At 44.9% G+C, this 23,580-nt stretch overlaps 2 long non-coding RNA genes across 2 annotated transcripts; both read left to right on the top strand.

Annotated features, from left to right (window-relative positions):
• The first annotated feature begins 10,552 nt into the window (after positions 1–10,552).
• LOC113027136 (uncharacterized) lies at positions 10,553–11,327 on the top strand. Its single transcript, XR_003272989.1, has 3 exons — positions 10,553–10,663; positions 10,737–10,826; positions 10,904–11,327. It is a non-coding gene; the product is annotated as an uncharacterized LOC113027136 (long non-coding RNA).
• Positions 11,328–17,019: 5,692 nt separating this feature from the next.
• Positions 17,020–17,813, top strand: LOC113027137 (uncharacterized). The gene is made up of 3 exons (XR_003272990.1): positions 17,020–17,114; positions 17,188–17,277; positions 17,355–17,813. It is a non-coding gene; the product is annotated as an uncharacterized LOC113027137 (long non-coding RNA).
• The last annotated feature ends 5,767 nt before the right edge of the window (positions 17,814–23,580 follow it).

The following is a 23,580-nucleotide window of genomic DNA, read 5'->3' as shown; positions in this document are numbered from 1 at the left end:
AAAACTTCCTGATAGAATGAAGAGTAGACTGATATAAAAACATTATATATATATATATATATATATATATATATATATATATATATATATATATATATATATATATATATATATATATATAATGTTTTTCCTCTACACCCCCCCCCCAATTTTTTTGCACATGTCGAGGAGCGTGTCAGGCTACATTTCACTGTGTGTTATACTTGTATAACTATGCATGTGACAAATAAAGAACCTTGAACCTTGAACCTTGAACTCTCCCCCACTCAAAAAACGTCGTCTCGACATTATACCAACAAGATGCTTTTCAGTCTATATTCTCTTGTAGTCAGGACATCAACAGCAGGGTGAACCAATGTCCTCAATTCTGTGGGTTTAACACCTGTTTCACCACAGTCCATCACTGGTGACTGAAGACAAAGTCTATAACCAGTCCATATGTGAGTCTTCACAAAGTCTATTGTCTATGGTTATAATCCACAGATGGGGAAAGGTTCATGTCTTTTTCTTGATGACAGTCTGTAAGTACAGTTCTCAAGTCATCAGTGAAAAAGTGTCAACTTACATTTGCTGGAGTTCATACAAACCAATGGGCTGGGTGCAGTATGACTGCACAGCTGGAAACCATGGAACCAGGCCCGGGTACACAGGAAGCAGTTGCGGTGCTGGCTGAACACTGTAGCAAGATGGGGTGCCCAGTTGGTCATACGTCATCCGTCTTGGCGGGTGTCTCTCTCGCTGTGGCCGCTGAGGTGTCTCCTCCTCAAGTCTCTCGAGTACAACAGGTGGAGGAGGGGCAGGTATGTCACCTGCAGCGGGCTCTGCCTCCTCACAAGTTGTCTCCACGGCAGCTGGGTCAGGCGCCTCCAGATGGTCTCCAGCAAGAGGCTCTGGTGTTGGTGCAAGAGCAGGGACTGAAGCTGCGGGCTGAGACGTTGCTGTGAGACGTTCTTGTTCTGATGGCTGGGACACAGGTTGAGGTGGTGCGTAATGACAGCGGTATTCATCAACACTGCCCTCATCATCAGAGTCTGGCACAACAGCGACGGGTTTATCAGTCTTTTTCTGTCCATGTCTTGTACGATTATCGTTTTCAGGCACTTATTCAAAAGGTAAGTGGTCACATGACATAAGCAAGTTTCTGTGAAGCACTCTAGAGCGCCCTCTGCCTCTCTCCGGTCTTACCTCATAGATCGGGAGGTCAGGCCCCATTTGTCTGACTACTGTGTGAACAGTGTCCTCCCAATAGTCTCTCAGTTTCCCTGGGCCTCCTCTAGGTGTCAGGTTTTTGACCAGAACTCTCTCGCCAGGTTGTAACACAGAACTCCTTACTTTTGTGTCGTAGTGTCTTTTGCCCTTTTCAGCAGCTTTCTTTGCATTCTCATTTGCTATAGAGTATGCTTGTTCCATGCCCTTTCTCCATTTTTCAACGTAGTCTCTGTGGTCACTAAAATCTGTTTCTGAGTACAGTCCAAAGAGCATATCTACTGGTAGCCTGGGTGACCGTCCAAACAGTAGGTAAAATGGGGAGTAGCCAGTGACTTCACAACGTGTGCAATTATATGCATACATTAGCTTGTTGATAGATTCCTTCCAGTTTGACTTTTGTGTTTCAGTTAGCGTTCTGAGCATTTGCAACAATGTCCTGTTCATACGTTCAACGTGACCGTTCCCCATTGGGTGATAGGGTGTTGTCCTAGAACCGGCCATGCCACAAAGTTTCTTGAGCTGACTGAATAGCTGATTTTCAAATTCACCTCCTTGGTCATGGTGAATGCGACAGGGGAAGCCAAACTTTAGGGCATAGTCATTGAATATCAGGTTTGCAGCAGTTTTGCCTGACTTTGAGGTGGTGGCATAGGCTTGCGCAAAACGTGTGAAGTGGTCAGTTATCACTAGAATATATTCATAACCGCCTTTGCATTTTTCAAGATGGAGAAAGTCTATACACACCAGCTCAAAGGGCTGCGTAGTTACAATGTTTGTTAAAGGAGCTCTTGTTTCATGGCTGGGCTTTTTCTGCTTTACACAGGAACAAACGTTGGTCACATAATGCTCGATGTCTGCCTGCATGTGTGGCCAAAAGAAGCGTTCACGTATCAAAGACATTGTGCGATCAACACCTTGATGGCCCATATTATTGTGCAGCTCTTCAAGTACAGTCTTTTTGAACTGATCTGGCAGGACTAGCTGTTTCCGGGCAGAAGTGAGCCTGTACAAGATGCCATTGTTATCTAGTCTTAACTTGCCCCACTCTCTGAACAAACATTTTGTCTTAGGGTCAAATGTTCTTAGCTCTTTGGGCAGTGGTTTTGAATCTGTCTGTTTACACTGTAATACAGGGCTTATAACAGGATCAGACTTTTGCGCTTCATTAAGCTGTTCTTTTGGTATGGGTGTGAATGTTGCTTCTGCTGGCTCACCTTCTGCTGTGACTGACATTGCTGCAGCTGAGAGTGTCCATGCAGCAGGTGTGTCTTTCTGTACCTCAATGGCCTGGATAGCAGCTGCAATAGTGTCCGGTGGCACTTCCTCAGAGCAGTCTCTCATCAAGGTTTCGACATCAAGTGGCAGTCTTGATAAAGCATCTGCATCACTGTTTTCCTTCCCTGGTTTGTACTTAATGGTGAAGTGAAAATCAGCGAGCTCAGCAACCCATCTTGATGTGGTGGCATTCAGTTTGGCTGTTGACAGAATGTACGTTAGCGGGTTGTTATCGCTGTAGACAGTAAATGTTGGGGCATAGTACAAATAGTCTCTGAATTTGTCAGTGATAGCCCACTTCAATGCTAAAAATTCTAGTTTTCCTGCATGGAAGTGGTAGTTTTTTTCAGCCGCTGTTAGAGTACGGGAGCCATAAGCAATAACTCGCAGCTTACCATCTTGTCTCTGGTACAACACTGCGCCTAGCCCTTTGTGTGAGGCGTCTGTGTGTACGATGAACGGCTGTGTGAAATCTGGGAACCCCAGCACTGGTGGGTGGAGCAAACAGTCTATTAGTTCTTCAAGCGCACCTTGATGCTGGCCAGTCCACACGATTTGTTTTGAGGAGGGCACAACTTGACTGGCTCTCTTTGGTCTTGCCCTTGTCCCTTTTGTGGTGTCTGAGTTCTCTGTGGTTTTGTCAGCTTTTAACAGTTCATACAAACAACCTGCTTTTCTGGAGAAGTCTTTTATGTATTGTCTGTAGTAGGTCCAAAGGGGATGCGAATCCACTCATATAATCCCCAGGGGGTCACAAAAGCAGTGAGTGGACGACTTCCTTCTGACATGAACCCCTGGTGGTACGCTTCCCCCTGATCTAAAAGCGAAAACCAGCAGTTTCCACCCAAACTGTCCATAATGTCCTGGACGCGTGGGATGGGCTGGCGATCAGGATGGGTTTTCCGATTCAGGTCTCTGTAGTCTATGCACAGTCTTAAAGTACCATCTTTTTTTCTAACACAAACAACTGGTGAGGAGTATGACGAGTCTGACTTCCTGACCCAGCCTTGTGCTATTAAATCATGCAGGTAACTTTTCATCTCTTGGTAGAGCGGCCGTGGCACAGACAGGTATGTGCGTTTGACTGGTTCGTAGTCTTTGAGTGATATGGTCATTTTCAGTTTTTCAATACAGCCTGTCTATCATTGTCTGTTTTAGAGAAAGACTGGCATTCCTCTCTGAGCATCTGTTTCGCTAATACTCTCTGCTCTTCACCCAGGTGGCTAAGATCTACAGGTGGGTCCCACTCTTCACTAGCGCAACACTGGGCTTGTGTATTTGTCTGGTTAACAGTAGCTACAGATGTGGCTTTTTCAAACACCTGGGCAGGTAAAACAGCTGTAATAGTCTGAACCGAGCCAACTAATGTACGGCCTGGAATGACAATTTCATGGTCAGTTGGGTTAGAGACACCTAGTGTTATGACGGGTAAAGTACCCTTCTTAACTTTAACCAAAGTGTCAAAAAACTCAAGATTGTCTGGCCACTGGGGGTTTAAGTCTGGCTCAAATATCATGACCATGTCTTGTTTAAATGGTCCTGCTGCTATACGACCCTCAACATGCATGTGGCTTTTTTTAGGTACAGTAATACAGTCTTTCTTTGTCATCACTTTGTACTCGTCAACTGCATCTGCACTAACAGCCTGTATAAAAGCTTTCACCTTGTGTCTTTTGAGGCTGGGAAATGCTTTTCTCACTGTGCTGTACAGTTTAGCTTGGTCAGTCTTATTCACAATGTATTCAATTACGTTGTAGCCTATAATAGGGCATGTGAGCTGAAAACCTTTCATTACCAACATGGGGATGGTCAATTTCTCAGTTTGTTCCGTTCCGGAAACAAGTTGGAAGGTTGTCTCAACCCACCCAAGATATGGCATGTTGGTCCCATTTGCTGCGGTCAGGGTGAGTTCAGATGTGTCCATAATATCTGCTACATCTCTCAGCTCTGTGTGTGGCAGATAGTCCTTTTTCCACTTCTCATCGATGATTGATACCTGTGAGCCTGAGTCCCATAGAGCTTGAAGCCTGTGGCCGTCCAGGAAACACTCAACCAGACACTGCCTGCCCACCAGAGATGTGACTTTGTGAGGGGAATAATTTACATGAGCTGGCGACAGTGGTACCTGGACAGTCTCATTTTCTTTCTTAATCTTTAAGCCAGTGCATTGTCTCTTATGTTGTCTCCAGTGTTGTTTCTGGCATGTTCTTGAACAATAAAGTGCGTTTTTACATGCTGAACACTGTCTCATGCCTGACTTTTCTTGTTTACAGTTGGAGCAATGTTGGGACTTGTGGATGATGGGCATGGTTAACACTCGTCCCTCGGTGGTAACCATTGCTGGTTTAAATGTTTCTCTTTATATGGTCTCATACCTCAGCTTCTACATCCAGCCTGAAAGTGTTCTCTACTCCCACAGAGGTAGCAGTGGGTGCAGCGCTCGTTGACTCCATTCTGCTGGCAGATGTGGCACCTCCTCTCACGGCGGGCTGGACTACCTGTGTAGTGCTGTACAGGATACTGAGGGGGTGGTGGTCTTTGACGGGGGCCCTGGAAGCTATAATACTGCTGGTCCCTATCATACTACATAACTGGTGGTGGGGCATATGACTGAGGACCAGCCACCGGCTGCTGTAGAGTCTCTTTAATCTGAGCTATCTCTGCACTGAGACCTTTCAGGGAGGCTACACCTGTCTTAAGCTCCGCTAACTCAGTTAAAAGATCGGGTGGTATCTTAGCTTTAACTTCTTTCACAGGGTTCTTAGCTGGTGACACATCATCTGACTGCACTGCACTCACACTTGTAGCAGTCTGTGATGCTAAACATCTCTTCTTGTTTTTCCTTTCTGCCTCATTGGCACAAGCCATATTTAACCTCTCTAACAGGAGTTCATCAGGTGTCTTAGAGTCTAACAGGAGCGGCTGCATATCTATCCTGACACTGTCACTCTGGAAGCCTGTGAGTATGGTGTGTAAACACATACGCTGGACTAAAGCTGGGTCGTATTTGAGTCCTGACTCTGACTCTTGGGAAGCAAATAAGACCTTCTGCTTTAGATCTAAGACTCTCATTAGAAAGCTTTGAGCAGTCTCTTTTGGGGTCTGTACCTCAGAGGCAAGTTGTTTATACAGTTCGGTGGCGCTCTTCTCCTGGAAATGGGAGCGCAGTATGCGGCGTAGAGTCGGAAGGGTGAGTTGAGCTTTTCCCTCCAAATAGCTGCGTAGTTGCATACCTGGCAAGATAGCTCTGATGACAGCATCTACAATGTCAAGCTCTGAGTAGCCTCTGCTCAGTCCATTTTCGATCTGGTGAGCAAGACTGGAAAATGTCAGTTTATCTTTTTGACCTGGTTCGCCAATCTGGCCTGATATTTTGAAATCTTTCTGCCAGTAAGGGCTTGGTCGTTGGGGGGTACTTGACAGAGATGAGTTAGGGACAAAGCGATTACCTTGGGAGTGAGAAATAACCGCTGTGTTGACTGCATTAGCTGTCTCTGTTACCAGCGTGGTTGCAGTGTTTGGTTTCTTTCTGTGTCCTGAATCACCCTCTTCATTTGCATTTGGTTCAGTCTCAACAATTGTCTCTTTCATTACTTCAGCAATCTTATCATTAAGCAACAACAGTTCTGACATTCCTTCATCTTCAAGTACTGTTATACCTTCTCTCTCAATGTGTATTTGGATGTGTGTTAGCAGTGACAGTCGTGTTTTTCTGCCAACATCTATTTTCTCTGCAATGCCAAGGAACTCGCAGATTGACACTAGTTGATCTTTGGACAGAGTGTGCATTTCATGCACAACCTCTTCTCGCAGCTCTTCCACCGAAGACATTGTGGCAGTAGGCAGGAAGAATTTTACATGTACGGGTGACGCTGAGCTGAGTCGTTTTTGTAAGGGTTTCATGAGTAAACTGGCTATTGTTCTTACTTGGGGGTCATTGGGGTCATTTTCAGTTGAATTTACATGAACCACAGTCTGTACAAACTATCTCAGCAGTTCAGTAGCTTAATGTCTCTGAAGTTTTATTATCTGACTAGGAGGTCAGTGCGTTACCACCATGACGGGAATGTGGACAAAAAGGCCTTTTTTTTTACTGGGGACCATACTGGTCATCCCCTTTTTGGGAATGTTTCTGAAGAACGGATACAAACATGGTGTGGATACCAATAAACATTTGGAAACACCGCATATGATTGACTTGAATTGATATACCTTTATTAGTCCCACAAGGGGAAATTTCATAAGGCTGCCGACCTATTGCACACAATGGCAGCGCCATCTTACCCTCCGACCATACATACATTACACAAAACATCACATGGGGAAGACAGGTCAGAGAGGTATAACAATGGAAAATGCACCACATGAGGAAAGATAAGGAGAAAACAATAACTCCCCCCAGACTGAGCTCCAACAGGGAGATCAGTTTGAGAACAGAAAAAAACACCTCAGCACATGAAAAAACTCTTAATACACCAAAGAAACACATGACAAGCAACAGGAGTGGGTAAAGGGTGCAGCATCGGAAGGGGATAAGCGTCGAAGGCGTTTGGAAAGGGAGGGGGGATGAGTGTGTGCATATCAGTGTATATGTATGTGTGTGCGTGTCCAGAGTTCACCTGAGAGAGTGTCCTTCGTCCTGCCAGGCTAAGTAAACAGTCTTCCAGCCAACCCAGGTGGCCTTGTATGGAATGGGAAGGAACAGACTAAACACAGTCGTTATCAGGGTGTTTTTGTTCAGCTCCAGCCTTGAGACCGCAGCTGGCGCCAAAGGGGGTATCCGCATGAAGTGATGGTGGTTTTTACTTTAGTGCGAACAGCTCATATGAATTTCAAAGCTGTTCTACAGTCCAACACTGGTCTCTCAATCTTCCGTTGGAGAGCCGCGAGCTTTGCCATACTTGCGCTCTGTGATGTTGTCATTCTTGTGCTCAAGGAGCTGATTCTGAGAACACACGACAGTGTGCCTCCCCAAGATGTCATCCAATTTGCACCCAGAGATGTTATTCTGAGCGAGCCCTTCCGAGATGTATCCAGTCTACAGTCAGAGATCTTATTCTGAGTATTCACAGCAGCCGTAGCCTCTCCAAGATCTTATCCGTACTGACTCAATGAGCCCATTTTGAGAAACTCACGCCTCTTCCCATCGTTTCAATCCCAGCGGGCAGCCTTGTGGGGGTTTGAACAGCCAGTTCTGCTTTCTTAATTCTTTGATAAGTCAGGGCCAAGCCAGCTCCAATCAGCCAGAACCCTGTTATCATGGTTCCGAATAGGTAGATATCTTCAGCACTCAGGCTCACCCGAGCCCAAACTTCTCGTTGAGAAAGGGGTGTCAATTGCATTTAGGGACCAGTTGATCAAATCCATAATTCCTCTTTTAGGTTTTAGAGAGCAGACTGTGAGAGAGTGTTCCAGGGAAAAGTAATACAAAAAACACGAGACTAGACAAGGACATAAGAGGCTAAGCAGGGAAGCTAAGGGAGAGGAGGAGGAGGAGAAAAGTGCGACCGCCTTCGTCAAGAGCAAGAGCAGGAGTTTTTCCAACCTATCTAAGTGAGTTCAGTCACATATTAATATTAATTATGATTTCATGGTACCCATAGTATTTGCACCATAAAAAAGAAAAGAGATCAAGTAATAAAAGGAGTTAAAATCGTAAAAATAAATTGACGCAGTAAAGGGTATTGCCTGCACATGTATTGAATACATGACAATAAGTTGTGATAAAACAAACAAACAAACAAACAAACAAACAAACAAAAACATTCATGGAAGAACAGTATGTGTAGTTATGAAAGAAAGAAATGGCTTTTAACTGAACTTTTGCAGTTTGTTAATGACATACAAGGTCAAATTATAACACAAGTGTTTGTCCCTTTTCTATAAATGTGCTTTTTATGCTCTAGTTTTCAGTATTTTCTTGTGCAGTGTTTCTTTTGTTGAGTAGGAATGTTAACTATTGAAATTCCTTGATTGTGTTTTTTTACTCGTGTTGTTTTCTACTGAAGACTATGCACTCAGATGTTTTGAGTAAAAATAGGATGTCATGCAGAGGATGTGTGTTCCTTCTGTACTGTCTTAGTTTTGAGTCTCTGTCTTCATGTCACTTCCTGTTTTATTTTGACAGTGCCATGTCCTACATTAGTTTGTCTAATTTTGCTTCCCCTTGTCTCATCATGTCCAATTCATCCCAGCTGTGACTCCCTCCTGTCTCCCATTCCCTGATTGCCCTGTGTGTATTTAAGCCCTGTTTTTTCTTGTGTGCGTTGCTGGTTTGTCTGTGTATTTCCCTGCATTTTCCTGTGTAGTTTCCCTGAATCTCCATTTCTGGTCTTTTCTTAGTTTTCTCCAGTTTAGGTAATCCTTAGGTTCGGTGTCATGCCCACTGCGTTTCTCTTTGTTTCACCTCCCTAATAAAACTCACTCGCATCTAAAATCTGCCTGCATCTTGGGTCCTTCGTTAAATTACACACAGCCTGCCCTACTAGCCGTGACAAAGACAGCGACAGACAGAAAATCAGCTGAGGTCCAAAAGCAAGCAGAGAAGCAGAAGAAAGGTGATGTAAATATTCAACCCAAAAATGAGACAGCTCAAATGAAAAAGTCTGAAAAATTCATCCCTAAGTCATTCTTGTTCAAGCACTCCTCTGTTGCTTGTGAAGCTTGCACACAAGAATTTCAGTTGCATGTGCTGTACCAGTGTACCTGCACATGTGATGTGACAATAAAAGCGATTTAATTCGATTTGACAAATGGAGGGAAGAGAGGCTCAGAGCCTGTTTGTGAAGTATGGGTACAATGTTTTTCTGAGCAACCCCCTACCTCTGGATCGACCTCTTCCAGATACCAGAGATCCTCTGTACCACTTTTATTTTTCAGGATTTTAATCTTTCATTCTCTCTTGTGTACATGCAAAGACAATTTAGTCCACCCAGTCTATTTTGTGCTAAAATCAATATGAAGAACGTGAAAGCAATTTGGGCTAAATGTGGAAGGAAAAATTTTCATTGCCATTTAGTGCTGTATATTGCTGATTATACTGATTTGTTGTTTAGTTTTGCATTGTTACATAAAGATACATGTTAGAGGGGTTTTTTGGAGGTTATTGGCGCCCTCTTGTAAGAATAATTGGATTGCAGATAGGGGGCAGGTGCTAACAAGAATTTATTCTTCTTCCTGCTCCTTTTCACCCATGGGTGCAGTGGTATATTAATGGGAAGGAGGATCTGTATGTAGGAAACGAAACACTGTTGAACCATGTGTGAAATAAATAAAGAAATTAAATGATGTTAGAAATCAGGGCAAGTCCAATAGATCTTTGGTAAAATTGTATGCCATTTTCCATGTCACTTTGTACCGATAAAGGATAAGACAAGGGAAAGTTAGAAATTTGTAATGGTGGCAATTTAAAATATAGTATATCAGAAATACTAGCATATTTCGTGATTAAAATTACAGGTAAAAGAACTGGCATATCAGTGAAACATGGACGCAAATATCCTAAGTGATGGGACACATTCTCAAGGGCTGGACCAGACTGGTTCTCAGCCTACATGAAACTAAACCCAACTTTGTCCATTAGAAGTGCAGAGGCTACAAGTCTGGCAATTCAATTCAATTCAATTTTATTTATATAGCGCCAAATCACAACATAAGTCGCCTCAAGGCGCTTCATAGATACAGAGAAAAACCCAACAATCATATGACCCCCTATGAGCAAGCACTTTGGTGACAGTGGGAATGAAAAACTCCCTTTTAACAGGAAGAAACCTCCGGCAGAACCAGGCTCAGGGAGGGGGCGGGGCCATCTGCTGCGACTGGTTGGGGTGAGAGAAGGAAGACAGGATAAACACATGCTGTGGAAGAGAGACAGGTTAATAACAGATATGATTCAATGCAGAGAGGTCTGTTAACACATAGTGAGTGAGAAAGGTGACTGGAAAGGACCACCAGTTTTAATAAATACAACGTAGCAATGTGTGACAGGTGAGACCTGGAGACTTGGGACCACCCCTGGTGGGCGGAGCTGGTCTTCGCTCCTTTCATAAGCACAGGTGTGGGCAATTGGGTATTCCTCTGCAAACCTGAAACTGCGAGTGCTTGGTCCGAGTTGGGCAAGTTGGTGTTTCTTAACTACGAAAGTCTGATACGGGTCTTCCCCTAAACTTCTGTTAGAACGGTAGGTTACACAAAAATGTACCACTTGAGCTCTGGCTGTTGGCAGAGGTTTACAGTTATTTGCACCCTTGTAGGTGGGAAACATTGCTCCCGTGAGAACGGTATAGTGGACTTCATCGCCACTGACCCACATTTATTAGGGTGTGACACGAACTTGTGGACAGGTAACAAAACCAATTCAGTGGAGGAATATTCCTGTGTTTTATTGTCCAGCTAGTGATCTCCTGCCTTTTATTCACAGAGTACCGAGCTGCTGCTTTGCCAGGTGGATTTCTGGCTGCGGGCAAAGGACCCGACACATCAGTGTGTTTTAATTTGTTTTAAACTGGTGTAAGCCGACAGACTGACTGCTGCGGCTGTCGATGGTTTTGGTTTTTTGTTTTACTTTTTCTGTATCAGTAGGCACCACAGATATTGATTCGCAGGCGGTGAAGGCGCTGCAGGGAAAACAAATCCTTTTTTGTCTCCCCGCTCTTGCATGCACAGCGGGGGGCCCGAGTGAAGACGGCACCGAAGATTTGCCTTTTTTTTCTATAGTGTTTTACCCATTTGGGGTCATGTGTGAGTTGCCGTCCATTTTTAACCTGTGTGCTATGTCGATTTGTTTTTAAACTGTTCTCCGCAGCGCTTGTCCTGCCTCACGGGCAATCGTACAGTCTTATCGTTTTTTTAATAAGGTAACGTTTTTAATTGTTTTTAGGTGCTGCTGTTACACTGTTTCTTTTATTTTGTATTAAAAATTAAATTCTTTTAAATTGACTGTGCGCCTACGGCTCTGTCCTATTTTAAATAGGTACCTACCACGGGTCACAAACTGGCGTTGTCGGACAGGACGAGCCTCTAGGTGTGCACAGCGATTAGTCAGTTGGTTTGTGTAAAATTTTTATTTTTATGGGTGTGTGTTTTAAACTGTTTTATATTTGTATTTTTTTTTTTATTTAGGCAAAGCAGCAGCTGGTAAATCCTGGTGGTAACAAAGTGTAATCTGCATTTAAACACAGTAGGCACTTACTGTTGAGGGTTTTTATTTTTTTATTATGGAGTCCCAATCAGGCATTTCTAGCCCCTGTAGACCTCATGACTCTACCTCTATGGAGGGCTCTCTCCAAGAGAGGCTGGTTTATATCCCTAGAGAGAGGTCGTGCCCCCTGTTTAGTGGAACTGGGGAAATTGGTGTCCAAAGTTGGGTGGAGGAAATAAAATCTGTAATGCGCACTCGTAGACTTGCCCCTGTTGATAGAGCCCATTATGTCTATGATCATTTGACTGGTGATGCTCGTGAGGAAATAAAATATAGGTCCCAGCAAGTAAGAGAAGATCCAGACTGCATTTTTGATATTCTCCTTAGCCAGTATGGTTGCCCCATGTCCTTTATTGCTGTTAAGGAAGCTTTTTATGCAAGAAGGCAGCAAGAAGGAGAGTCACTGAGGGAATTCTCCCATGCATTGTTTTCTCTCATGGACAAAATGATCCAAAGTTGTCCAGAGAGGCGAATTCCTGAGGCTGCTAGACTGCTTTCTGATCAGTTTGTAGAGGGTGTCCGGGATGGAAATTTGAGCCGCGAGCTTAAAAGGATTGTTCGCGAACATCCAGATTATGACCTCCATACTTTAAGAGATGAAGGCCTCAGGTGGGAGCAGGAAGGCAGAGTAGGAGTAGAACCCGGCCGGTTCAGGACTTATTCTGTCCCAGCAGTCTACAGCATTCAGCATACAGGACAAACAAGGGTGCCAAGGGATACTATTGGGTCAGAATTAGCAGAGGTTAAGGAAATGTTAAAACGGCAGCAGGCCCAGATTGATCAGCTTACACATGAGTTGAGAGTTGCCCATACATCAAGTAAGTCTAGGTTCACGCAGAGAGGAAGGCAGGTTATTTGCAGACGGTGTCAGAAGCCTGGCCATTTTGCTAAAGACTGTGATAATGAGAGGGTAGTAGCCTTTGAATCTACAGCCCCTAGCAGGAGCTCATCTGGGCAGGGTACGTTTTCCATGCAGGCGGAAAACTAGCACCCTCTGTTATGCTGAGCCACATATCAGATGGGGACATAACTGGCTCCAACAGTTGTAATGCTCAAATGTCTGGTCCCCCACCCAAGTTGGTAGGCTCCTGTCCAAAGGTTACCATTAATATGGGAGGGGTAGATGTCTCCTGTTTATTAGACACTGGATCCATGGTCACTACCATCACGGAGAGTTTTTTTGCCAAACATTTTAAGAACTGGGGTCCAGAGAAACTGAAAGCATGCCATTGGCTGCGGTTACGGGCAGCTAATGGGCTAGATATTCCCTATGTTGGCTACCTGGAGCTTGATTGCCAAGTGTTAGGGAGGCAAATACCGAAACGTGGTGTGTTAGTTGTTAGAGATCCTTTGGAGCCCAGCCCCAACTCAGAAATATGTGGAGTACTCGGCATGAATGTGATCCGTGAGTGTTATAGGGAGCTGTTTTTGGAACATGGCTCTGCTCTTTTTGACCTTCCTTTAGTGCAGGAGGATCCTTGGCAGCAGGCTTTGCAGCGTTGCCATACAGCGCAGCTACAGCCTGAAGCACAAGTTAGTGGCCCAGTGAGAGTTAAGGGTAGGAGAAAAATTTGCATCCCCGCAGGCACAATGAAGTTTGTACCAACTACATGTCGGAAAGTCCCTTCAGCACACACTGGAACAGCGCTTTTCGAACCATTAGATGCCGGTTTGCCTCATGGTCTCCTTTCTTCTCCAGCTTTGGTCCAGGTGGTCAGTGGCACTGCATTTATCCCAGTTACCAATGTGGGATTAACTGAGGCCATTTTGCCACCTCGCAGTCAGCTTGGCACCTTGTGCCAAGTTGAAATTGTCAGCCAATCGGATGGCTCGACCAGGCTCTTGGAAGATTTGGGAGAGGAAAAACGTGTTACCATGGCAACCCAGAGTGTGGAATCCAACCCTCTGAAAACTGCAATTAATGCAATTGATCTCTCAGCCCTCACTGTACAGGATCAGGACAGGGTAAGGGCCCTTTTGCGTGACTACCAATCTGTTTTTTCTTCTCATGATGGTGACTTAGGGTGTACCAATTTAATGACTCATGAGATCCCACTTTTAGATGAGACTCCGGTCCGCCAGCGGTATCGACGGATTCCACCTTCAGAGTATGAGAGCGTTAAGGCCCATATTCAACACCTGTTGGAGAGTCAGGTGATCAGAGAAAGTTGTAGCCCTTTTGCATCCCCAATCGTGGTAGTACAAAAGAAGGACTCCAGTATTAGGCTTTGTGTGGATTACCGTCTGCTGAACTCAAGGACTAGGAAGGATGCTTTTCCCTTGCCCCGAATTGAGGAGTCCTTGGATGTGTTGTCAGGTGCATGTTGGTTCTCTACCTTGGACTTGGCTAGTGGCTACAATCAGGTCCCTGTTGCTGAGCCAGACAAAAAGAAAACTGCTTTCTGTACTCCTTTTGGATTATTTGAGTTCAACCGCATGCCGTTTGGCCTCTGTAATGCACCAAGCACCTTTCAGAGATTGATGGAGCGAATGTTTGGTTCCCAGAATCACCAGTCTTTGTTGTTGTACTTGGATGATGTGATTGTCTTCTCTACCACAGTAGACGAGCATATTCAGCGCCTAGGAGCAGTACTGGAGACCTTGCGGGTACAAAACTTGAAGGCCAAGTTGGAAAAATGCTGTTTTCTGCAGACAGAGGTAAAGTACCTTGGACATGTGATCTCCAAGGACGGGGTAGCCACGGACCCAGACAAAATATCTGCGGTGTCTAATTGGCAAACTCCTAGCTCTGTTGCTGAATTGAGATCATTCTTAGGGTTTGCTAGTTACTATCGCCGCTTTGTTCCAGGTTTTGCATCCCTAGCTGCTCCGCTCCACCAGCTGGTGGCCGAACTGGCTGGGACTAAGCACAAACGCCCCTCCAAGCGTGCATTGCAGGAAGTTTGGACCGAGCAGTGTGAAAATAGCTTTCAAGAGTTGAAAGCTCGGTTGGTGCATTCCCCCGTATTGGCTTATGCTAATTTTTCACAACCTTTTATCTTGGAGGTTGATGCCAGCCACTGGGGTCTGGGGGCAGTGCTTTCACAACAGCAAGCTGATGGCAAGGTGCGTCCTATAGCTTATGCTAGTCGAGGGCTAAAGCCCACGGAACGTAACATGTCCAATTACAGCTCCATGAAACTTGAATTCCTAGCCTTGAAATGGGCTATGACTGAAAAATTCAGAGAATATTTGCTGGGTAACAGGTGTGTTGTCTATACAGACAACAACCCCTTGAGCCATCTGACTACAGCAAAGCTTGGAGCTTTGGAACAGCGCTGGGCGGCTCAGCTCTCTTCTTTTGATTTTTCAATTAAGTATCGTCCGGGTCGTACAAATGGCAATGCAGATGCTTTGTCCCGACAGTGTCAGCCATCCGATCAAACTGTGTCTTTAGAAACACTGCTTCCTGGTACTTCCCTTCCAGACTCTTTAGTGCAAACAGTTTTACCACCCCAGCAAGTAATCCAATCTATGATTTCGGTTTTACCCTCTCATTCACTTGCAGACCTTGCTACTTTGCAGAGGGAGGACCCCACGATTAGTGGTTTTTTGAAGTTTTGGCGCAGAGGAACTGGCCCTACTCGCCAGGAGAGAAGAGATTTGCCAGCAGCAGTGCTGGAAATGTTGCGCCAGTGGAGGAAACTGGTAGAAAAGGAGGGCGTCCTTTATCGGCAGATCTTTCAGCCAGATGGGGGGGAACCAGTGTGCCAATTAGTGGTCCCTCAGAGTCTCAAGAATGAGGTTTTACATGGCTTGCATAATGACCATGGTCATCAGGGAACTGACAGGACTGCAGACTTGATACGCAAGAGGTGTTATTGGCCAGGTATGTCTAAGGAGGTTCAGGATTACTGTCAGCAATGTGAACGTTGTGCGCAGGCTAAAGCAGTTTATCCCAAACCTAAAACAACCATGGGTCACCTCATGGCTGCGAGGCCCAATCAGATTCTGGCAATTGATTTCACATGCCTTGAACCCTCCGTTGATGGCCGTGAAAATGTATTGATTCTTACTGATGTGTTTTCAAAGTTCACTCAGGCCATTTCTACTAAGGATCAAAAGGCAACTACTGTGGCCAGTGTTTTGGTTTATGAGTGGTTTTATCGCTTTGGTGTTCCCTCTAGGATCCACTCCGATCAGGGGAGGAGTTTTGAAGGAGCATTAGTTCAGCAGCTATGCCAGTTATATGGTGTGGAAAAGACTCGCACCACTCCTTACCACCCACAAGGTAATGGCCAGTGTGAGCGTTTTAATCGGACTCTGCATGATCTGTTGAGAACCCTGCCCCCTGAGCAAAAGCGTCATTGGCCCATGTATTTACAGCAGCTCACCTTTGCTTACAATACCACAATCCATCAAACTACCGGTGAGTCACCCTATTTTCTTGTGTTTGGCCAAGAGCCCCAACTCCCAATTGACTTCCTGTTAGGCAGAGTGGAGGAACCCACCCATGGCCCGGTGCACACTTGGGTCCAAGAGCATCAGAAACGTCTAGATGTAGCTTATAAAGGTGTGAGTAACCGCACCAAAGCAGCAGCGACGCTGCGTGCAGATCGTCAACCTGCCCCAGCTTCTGACCCCTTGCCATTGCATCAGTTAGTGTATTTGAGAGATCATAGCATTCGGGGATGGAATAAAATCCAAGATTTTTGGGGTGTTACACCGTATTGTATTGTCCGTGCCCCTGCTGATGCTGGTCCTGTGTATACAGTGGCCCCACTCCATGATCCAGAACAGAAAAGACAGGTTAACAGACAATTGATCAAGCCGATCCCTGCGGATATCTGTGAGAAAATAAGGGCAGAGCTCCAGCAAACTCCTAACCCTAGAAGTTCACCTGACCGGTTACCCTTGTCTGAGGATGAGGGAGACTTTTATGTGTGGCAACGAAGGGAGTCCCCAAGAGGTGACCCCCAAAGTGTACAAACTGATTCTGCACCTTGTCCCCAACAACCCCCAGAAGACCTGGCTATAGTAATGAGGCCGCAGTCCAGTGGGACTGAGCCTGGTACCCTGACTCCACAGTGTAGTGTCCCCACTCCATTAGCTGAAAGTGGCACAGTTAGAAGAACGACACGCTCAACAGCTGGCCACCATTCCAATCCACACCATCTGCCCCAATCAGCTGAAGCCAGGCCACCTAGTGTACATTCAGTTACAGCTTTTTATAGACCGTGGCTTTAAAGTTTTATTGTCGGGTCGCCAATGCAAAAACCAGGGGGGAGAATGTGACAGGTGAGACCTGGAGACTTGGGACCACCCCTGGTGGGCGGAGCTGGTCTTCGCTCCTTTCATAAGCGCAGGTGTGGGCAATTGGGTATTCCTCTGCAAACCTGAAACTTCGAGTGCTTGGTCCGAGTTGGGCAAGTTGGTGTTTCTTAACTACGAAAGTCTGATACGGGTCTTCCCCTAAACTTCTGTTAGAACGGTAGGTTACACAAAAATGTACCACTTGAGCTCTGGCTGTTGGCAGAGGTTTACAGTTATTTGCACCCTTGTAGGTGGGAAACATTGCTCCCGTGAGAACGGTATAGTGGACTTCATCGCCACTGACCCACATTTATTAGGGTGTGACACGAACTTGTGGACAGGTAACAAAACCAATTCAGTGGAGGAATATTCCTGTGTTTTATTGTCCAGCTAGTGATCTCCTGCCTTTTATTCACAGAGTACCGAGCTGCTGCTTTGCCAGGTGGATTTCTGGCTGCGGGCAAAGGACCCGACACATCAGTGTGTTTTAATTTGTTTTAAACTGGTGTAAGCCGACAGACTGACTGCTGCGGCTGTCGATGGTTTTGGTTTTTTGTTTTACTTTTTCTGTATCAGTAGGCACCACAGATATTGATTCGCAGGCGGTGAAGGTGCTGCAGGGAAAACAAATCCTTTTTTGTCTCCCCGCTCTTGCATGCACAGCGGGGGGCCCGAGTGAAGACGGCACCGAAGATTTGCCTTTTTTTTCTATAGTGTTTTACCCATTTGGGGTCATGTGTGAGTTGCCGTCCATTTTTAACCTGTGTGCTATGTCGATTTGTTTTTAAACTGTTCTCCGCAGCGCTTGTCCTGCCTCACGGGCAATCGTACAGTCTTATCGTTTTTTTAATAAGGTAACGTTTTTAATTGTTTTTAGGTGCTGCTGTTACACTGTTTCTTTTATTTTGTATTAAAAATTAAACTCTTTTAAACTGACTGTGCGCCTACGGCTCTGTCCTATTTTAAATAGGTACCTACCACGGGTCACAAACGTTTTTCAAAAAATTTGATGAATTGCTAAAGAGACACAACTTAACTGCAAATGACATATGGAATATTAACCCCGGACAGAGTGATTTCAAAACGTGGCACTAAACAAGTTGGGGCAATGATATCAACAGAGAGAGGTTCACTGGTCACCCTTGTATGTGCAGTCAATGCCACTGGCAACACAATTCCTCCGATGTTTCCCACACATATGTTATGCAGACCACTTTGTCAGAGATGGGCCAGTAGCAAGTATTGGCAGTGGAAATCAATAAGGATGGATGCAAGAAGAAGAGTTCCTCATGTTTCTGAAGCACTTTGCAAACCACACCAAGGTCCGCCATGAAAAAGTGATTCCTCTCATGGATAACCACAGTTCACACCTGTCAGTTGCAGCCATTGACTTCTGCAAGAGCAATGGAATTGTGATGCTCACATTTCCCCCTCACTGTCGTCACAAACTCCAACCACTCGACAGGAGTGTTTATAGCCCACTGAAAAAGATGGTGAACAGTGCAAGTGATTCCTGGATGAGAATGAATCCAGGAAAGACCATGACAATATATGAAATACCAGGTCTCGTCAGGATGGCACTTCCAGCAGCAGCTACGCCAAAGAATATACAGGCTGAATTCCAGTGCTGTGGAATTTGGCCATACAATCCAAACATATTTGAGGAAAGTGACTTTGCTCCATCACAGGTCACAGATTGTCGTTCTCCAACAGTCCATATGGACATTTCTCCAGCTGACCAACAGTCCGCTCTTCTTGCTGCTCATTTCACCAGTCCTACAGCTGACGACATGACCACTCCTCCAGATGCTCACATCTCCAGTCTTCTAACTGACCTCCAAGCTGCTCCCTCATCAGGCTGTGATGAAAACCAACAGACCTGCTTGGGCTTTAACCCAGAAGATGTGCGACCCTTACCAAAAGCTGGATCTAGAAAAACCCCTTTAACAGGAAGAAAACGGAAACAAACAGCAATACTCACCGATATGTAACACACCCAAAGAAAGATTCTAGGTCTAATCAACCGTCTCTGTCGTGGGCAAAAAGATGACAGTCAATAAAATTCTAAAAGATAATTTATTGACAAAAATATATATCAAGAGATAAAAGATAAAACAGTCCAGTGTCCCATTTATGAATCATATAAAAAAACACACAGTCTCAAGGCCAGAGCCAGCTATGCCACACGGCCAGTTGCACTCCACGTGTTGCCTGTAACAGGGTTAGAAGTTGTCCTTGGAGACCCACCACCCTGCAATAGTGATGTGTCCTGTGTGTCGAAGCTTCGAATCGCGCGTCGGGTAATCGCGGGGGCGTTTTTCTGAAGCGCGTATCGAGGCTTGCGTTGATTACGTATGCAGTGACGTTCGAGGCCTCGCGGGCAGTCCGTACCACGTGACTGATTCGGGAACTGGTTCACCGGTTCGCGCCAGATTCGAAATAAAATGGGCAGCAAAACACAGCTGATTCCCCCATGAGCACTGTTATAAAGTCACAAGCACATTCACATCACAACTCCCTCCCTTTTTGGTTCCATGTACATTCCTGTGTTAAGCTGCCAATTTATTATACACAAACATTAATTAAATTAATATAATATAAAATTAGTATAATATTAAATATAACTAATATTTAGAGTTCAGTTATTGGTGTCATGAACAATAGTAATTCCTTTATTCATTCAACTTGAAGTGCCACACACTAGTTTGTGTCATTATTGAGATGTACATAAGCATGATTACGCAGTTACACAATCATCCCAAAAACTGTGTACTGATAGTTTCCACTTTCTCTTTTGTATCAGACATACTGAGACAATATTCGGGATAAATAACCATGAAAAACAATTTATTTATTCAGTTTAACGGTTTACACATCATTATAATCATTGAGCCCGTTTCACTTGAATTGTCCACTTGATGGCGCAGTAGAGCAAATGAATCATCACAATGCTTCGAACCATGAGTCGACCAGTTGGATGGGAAGCTTCAGTTCATCATGAGGCTTCATCTCACCATCACTACCCTGCAAGCATATAGCCAGTGGTCACTCCAGCCTCTGCAACTCTGCTACCTTTAGGCTGTGGCATATAATAGGCCCTGGCCTGCACAGAGAGACAAAACGACACTTTCACTATAGAATTCATAGGACAAAACCCATCCATCCCAAACATATCTGATTTCATCACAGTACATACCTGCACAGAGAGACAAAACGACACAGCAGTGTTTGTAGTGTGGGCTATAAGTAGACCAGTGTATCAGTGCAATCAAGTACACCTGCCTCTAATTAGTCCAACCCCATTCCAGCCATTGGCTCACCAAAAATGTGACACACACACACACAAAACCACTCCCAACCCAGTGCAACTTCACACAATAATATGGAGCTGAATTAACACAGGCACATTAGTCTACCATGTTACACCCCTCCCTGCTGAAATGGTCATTGTCCCAATGACCATGTAATCTATAAATATTAGTCTCCAAATCTCTGTGGAGGCAGTCCTTTGGTTGTTCTTGTTGACTGTCTGGGTTCTTGATGAATGAGTCCTGTCTCGATGCATTCAGCCTCGAGAGGGATTTCTGTAGGAAGCCAAAACCCAACCCAGGGTGGAGCAGCTGGAGATCTACCAGTGTGTGGCAATGCATTTCCAGTTTTTAAATCTTCCTGCCTGGCTGTCTCCACCTCACTCCTAGAGTTCTGCATATCTTGTTGCATAGGTAGCAAACAAGGTCTCATTAAGTTACGATGCATCACTTTCTCAACATTTCCCCCTTCTTGTCTAATCACATACACCGGAAATCAGGATCTGCTTGTTTTATGACGACATAAGGTCGCTGCTCCCACCTATCTGCCAACTTACCTCGGCCCCTTGCTCTCAAGTCCTGTAGCAATACTCTCTCTCCAGGCAGCAATGGAAGAGCATCTGCTTTTAGGTCATGATATTTCTTTTGCTGGGACATTTCAGAGTCTCTATGGTCTTGAGCTTTTCGGAAGGCATACTGCAGCCGTCTCTGATGGTATTGCACCCAGTTGCTTACAGAAGAGCAGCCCGCATTTTCAGTAAGGCCCATCAGCCGATCCTGGGGAAGAAATCCATGCCTTCCAAACATCAAATAATGTGGTGAATATCCTGTAGAACTGTGCACTGTATGGTTATATACCTGGATCATCTCAGGCAGGTGATCTCGCCAGTTTCTCCTCTCTTCACCTAATGTGCCCAGCAACCCCAGAAGAGTCCGATTAAGCCGTTCACAGGCCCCATTTCCAGCTGGGTGATAGGGTGTTGTATGATCCTTCTTTATACCATACAATTCACACAGCTCCTGCACTAGTTGCGATTCAAAGTTAGGACCTTGATCTGACAGCAGTTGTCTCGGTGCACCGAAGGGCTGAATTACCTTGCTCCAAAGTGCTTTAGCTGTCGTCACTGCAGTCTGATCTTTTGTAACTGCAGCCCAAGCAAATTTACTGAAGTGATCCACCATGACCAAAACATTATGATACAGATCTTCTGGACCACCTATAGACAAAAAGTCTACAGACAACAGTTCCATGGGTGCAGATGTCTTAATGGGAATCAAAGGAGCATGTTTCGCAGCAGCCGCTTTACGCAGTACACAGGCCTTACATTGGGAACACCAATTTATAACATCAGCATTTAATTTGGGCCAGAAATATCTTCTTTTAATGAGGGATATTGTTTTTTCTGGGCCCCAGTGTCCTGCATATTCATGGTACAGTTGCCATATAGAATACTTCTCACCCTCAGGAACCAAAATTTGAACTACTGGATCGACCTCCTTGGTATCATGTGATGTCCGACACAGCACTCCATCTTTTAGTGACAGTCGTTCCCAGTGCCACAGAAGACAGAGAACAGGTTTAGACTCCTGTTGCCTCTCATGCTTATTTGGCTGATGGCCCCTCCGTAGATACCAGGCCACCCTTCTTAGCGTTGAGTCCTCCCCTTGCAAGGCAGACCGCTGAGATGGCGTGCGTTCAGGAAACAGAGGCACACCACAGGTTACATTTTGTAAACCCTCCTGGTTAGAGTTGCTTACGCCAACACACATTGCTCTGACCACATTTACTTCAACCTGTTTAAAGGATGGAACCTCTACTTCTTCCCTTTGTCCCTCTGTATCCTCGGATACTACAGGTGATGGATATCTGGATAGTCCATCTGCACTCTGATTAATACGCCCTGGCCTATATTTGATCTCAAATTGAAAACTAGCCAGACGTGCTGCCCATCTCTGCTCTAAGCTACCAAGTTTGGCTGAACTCAAATGTACCAAAGGGTTATTGTCTGTGTAAACTGTAAAGGGTACACAATACAGATATTCAGCAAATTTCTTGGTTACTGCCCAGGTCAAGGCCAGAAACTCAAGTTTGAAGGAGCTATAGTTCTTATCATTTTTCTTAGAAGGGCTCAAACTCCTACTAGCAAAAGCAATTACTTTCTCTTTTCCATCCTGAACTTGTGCAAGTACAGCTCCTAAGCCCTGGTTGCTGGCATCTGTGTACAAGATGAAAGGTAGATTAAAATCAGCAAAAGCCAACACTGGTGCAGATGTTAGAGCCATTTTTAAAGAACTAAAGGCTGTGTCACATGTAGAGTTCCATTTAGTGGACAAGGGAACATCCTTCCTCTTAGAATTTTGTGATGCTCCAACTAATATTTGATTTAATGGTTGGGCAATTCTTGCAAAATCTTTCACAAATCTCCGATAATAGCCTGCCAGACCCAGAAATGATTGTAATTGTTTCACAGTTGGAATAGGCCATTCTTGAATACATTTAATCTTGTCAGGGTCTGGAGCAACCCCTTTTGCTGAAACACGATGACCCAAATACTGAACCTCTGGTTTTAGAAGACAGCACTTCTTGGGTTTTAATTTGAGGCCATGCTTTGACAGTTTACCAAGGACTGCATCCAAATGAACCAAGTGGGTGCCAAAATCTGGAGAATAGATTACTACATCATCTAAGTAGACAAGTACAGACTGTAAGTTTTCTTCACCCAGGCATACATGCATCAACCTTTGGAAGGTGGCTGGTGCATTTGACAAGCCAAAGGGCATTCTGGTGAATTCAAATAAACCCATGGGTGTAGTGAAGGCTGTTTTTTCTCTGTCTGGTGGGGACACCCCAACCTGCCAATATCCACTGGCAAGATCAAGTGTGGAAAAATACTTTGCGTTACCCAAACTGGCAAGTGACTCTTCTATTCTTGGAAGAGGGTAAGCATCTTTATGGGTCACAGCATTAAGTTTACGATAATCCACACAAAATCTAAGTGTCCCATCCTTCTTACGGACTAACACAACCGGAGAAGCCCATGGACTGCAACTAGGCACAATGATGTTAGCATCCAACATACCTTGAATAAAACTCTTCACCTCCTGATATAACTTTGGTGGAATTTGTCTATAGCGTTCACGGACTGGTGCAGCATTGCCTGTAGGAATTGAATGCTGCATGGTTCTTGTCAATCCATAATCTTCCTCATGCACAGCAAACACTGCTCGGTGCTTATGCAATAAAGCCTGCAGTTTCTCCAATTCCTCTGTGGACAAATGAAGATCAGTTAAATCAGGGAACATGCATTTATCCTTGGGCAGGGCTTGCGTTTGGTC

The sequence above is a fragment of the Astatotilapia calliptera genome, chromosome 7 (genome assembly GCF_900246225.1).
Source record: "Astatotilapia calliptera chromosome 7, fAstCal1.2, whole genome shotgun sequence".
Lineage (NCBI taxonomy): Eukaryota > Metazoa > Chordata > Actinopteri > Cichliformes > Cichlidae > Astatotilapia > Astatotilapia calliptera.
The sequence above is the reverse complement of the archived record's forward strand: the minus strand, read 5'-3'. Positions and strand labels throughout refer to the sequence as shown.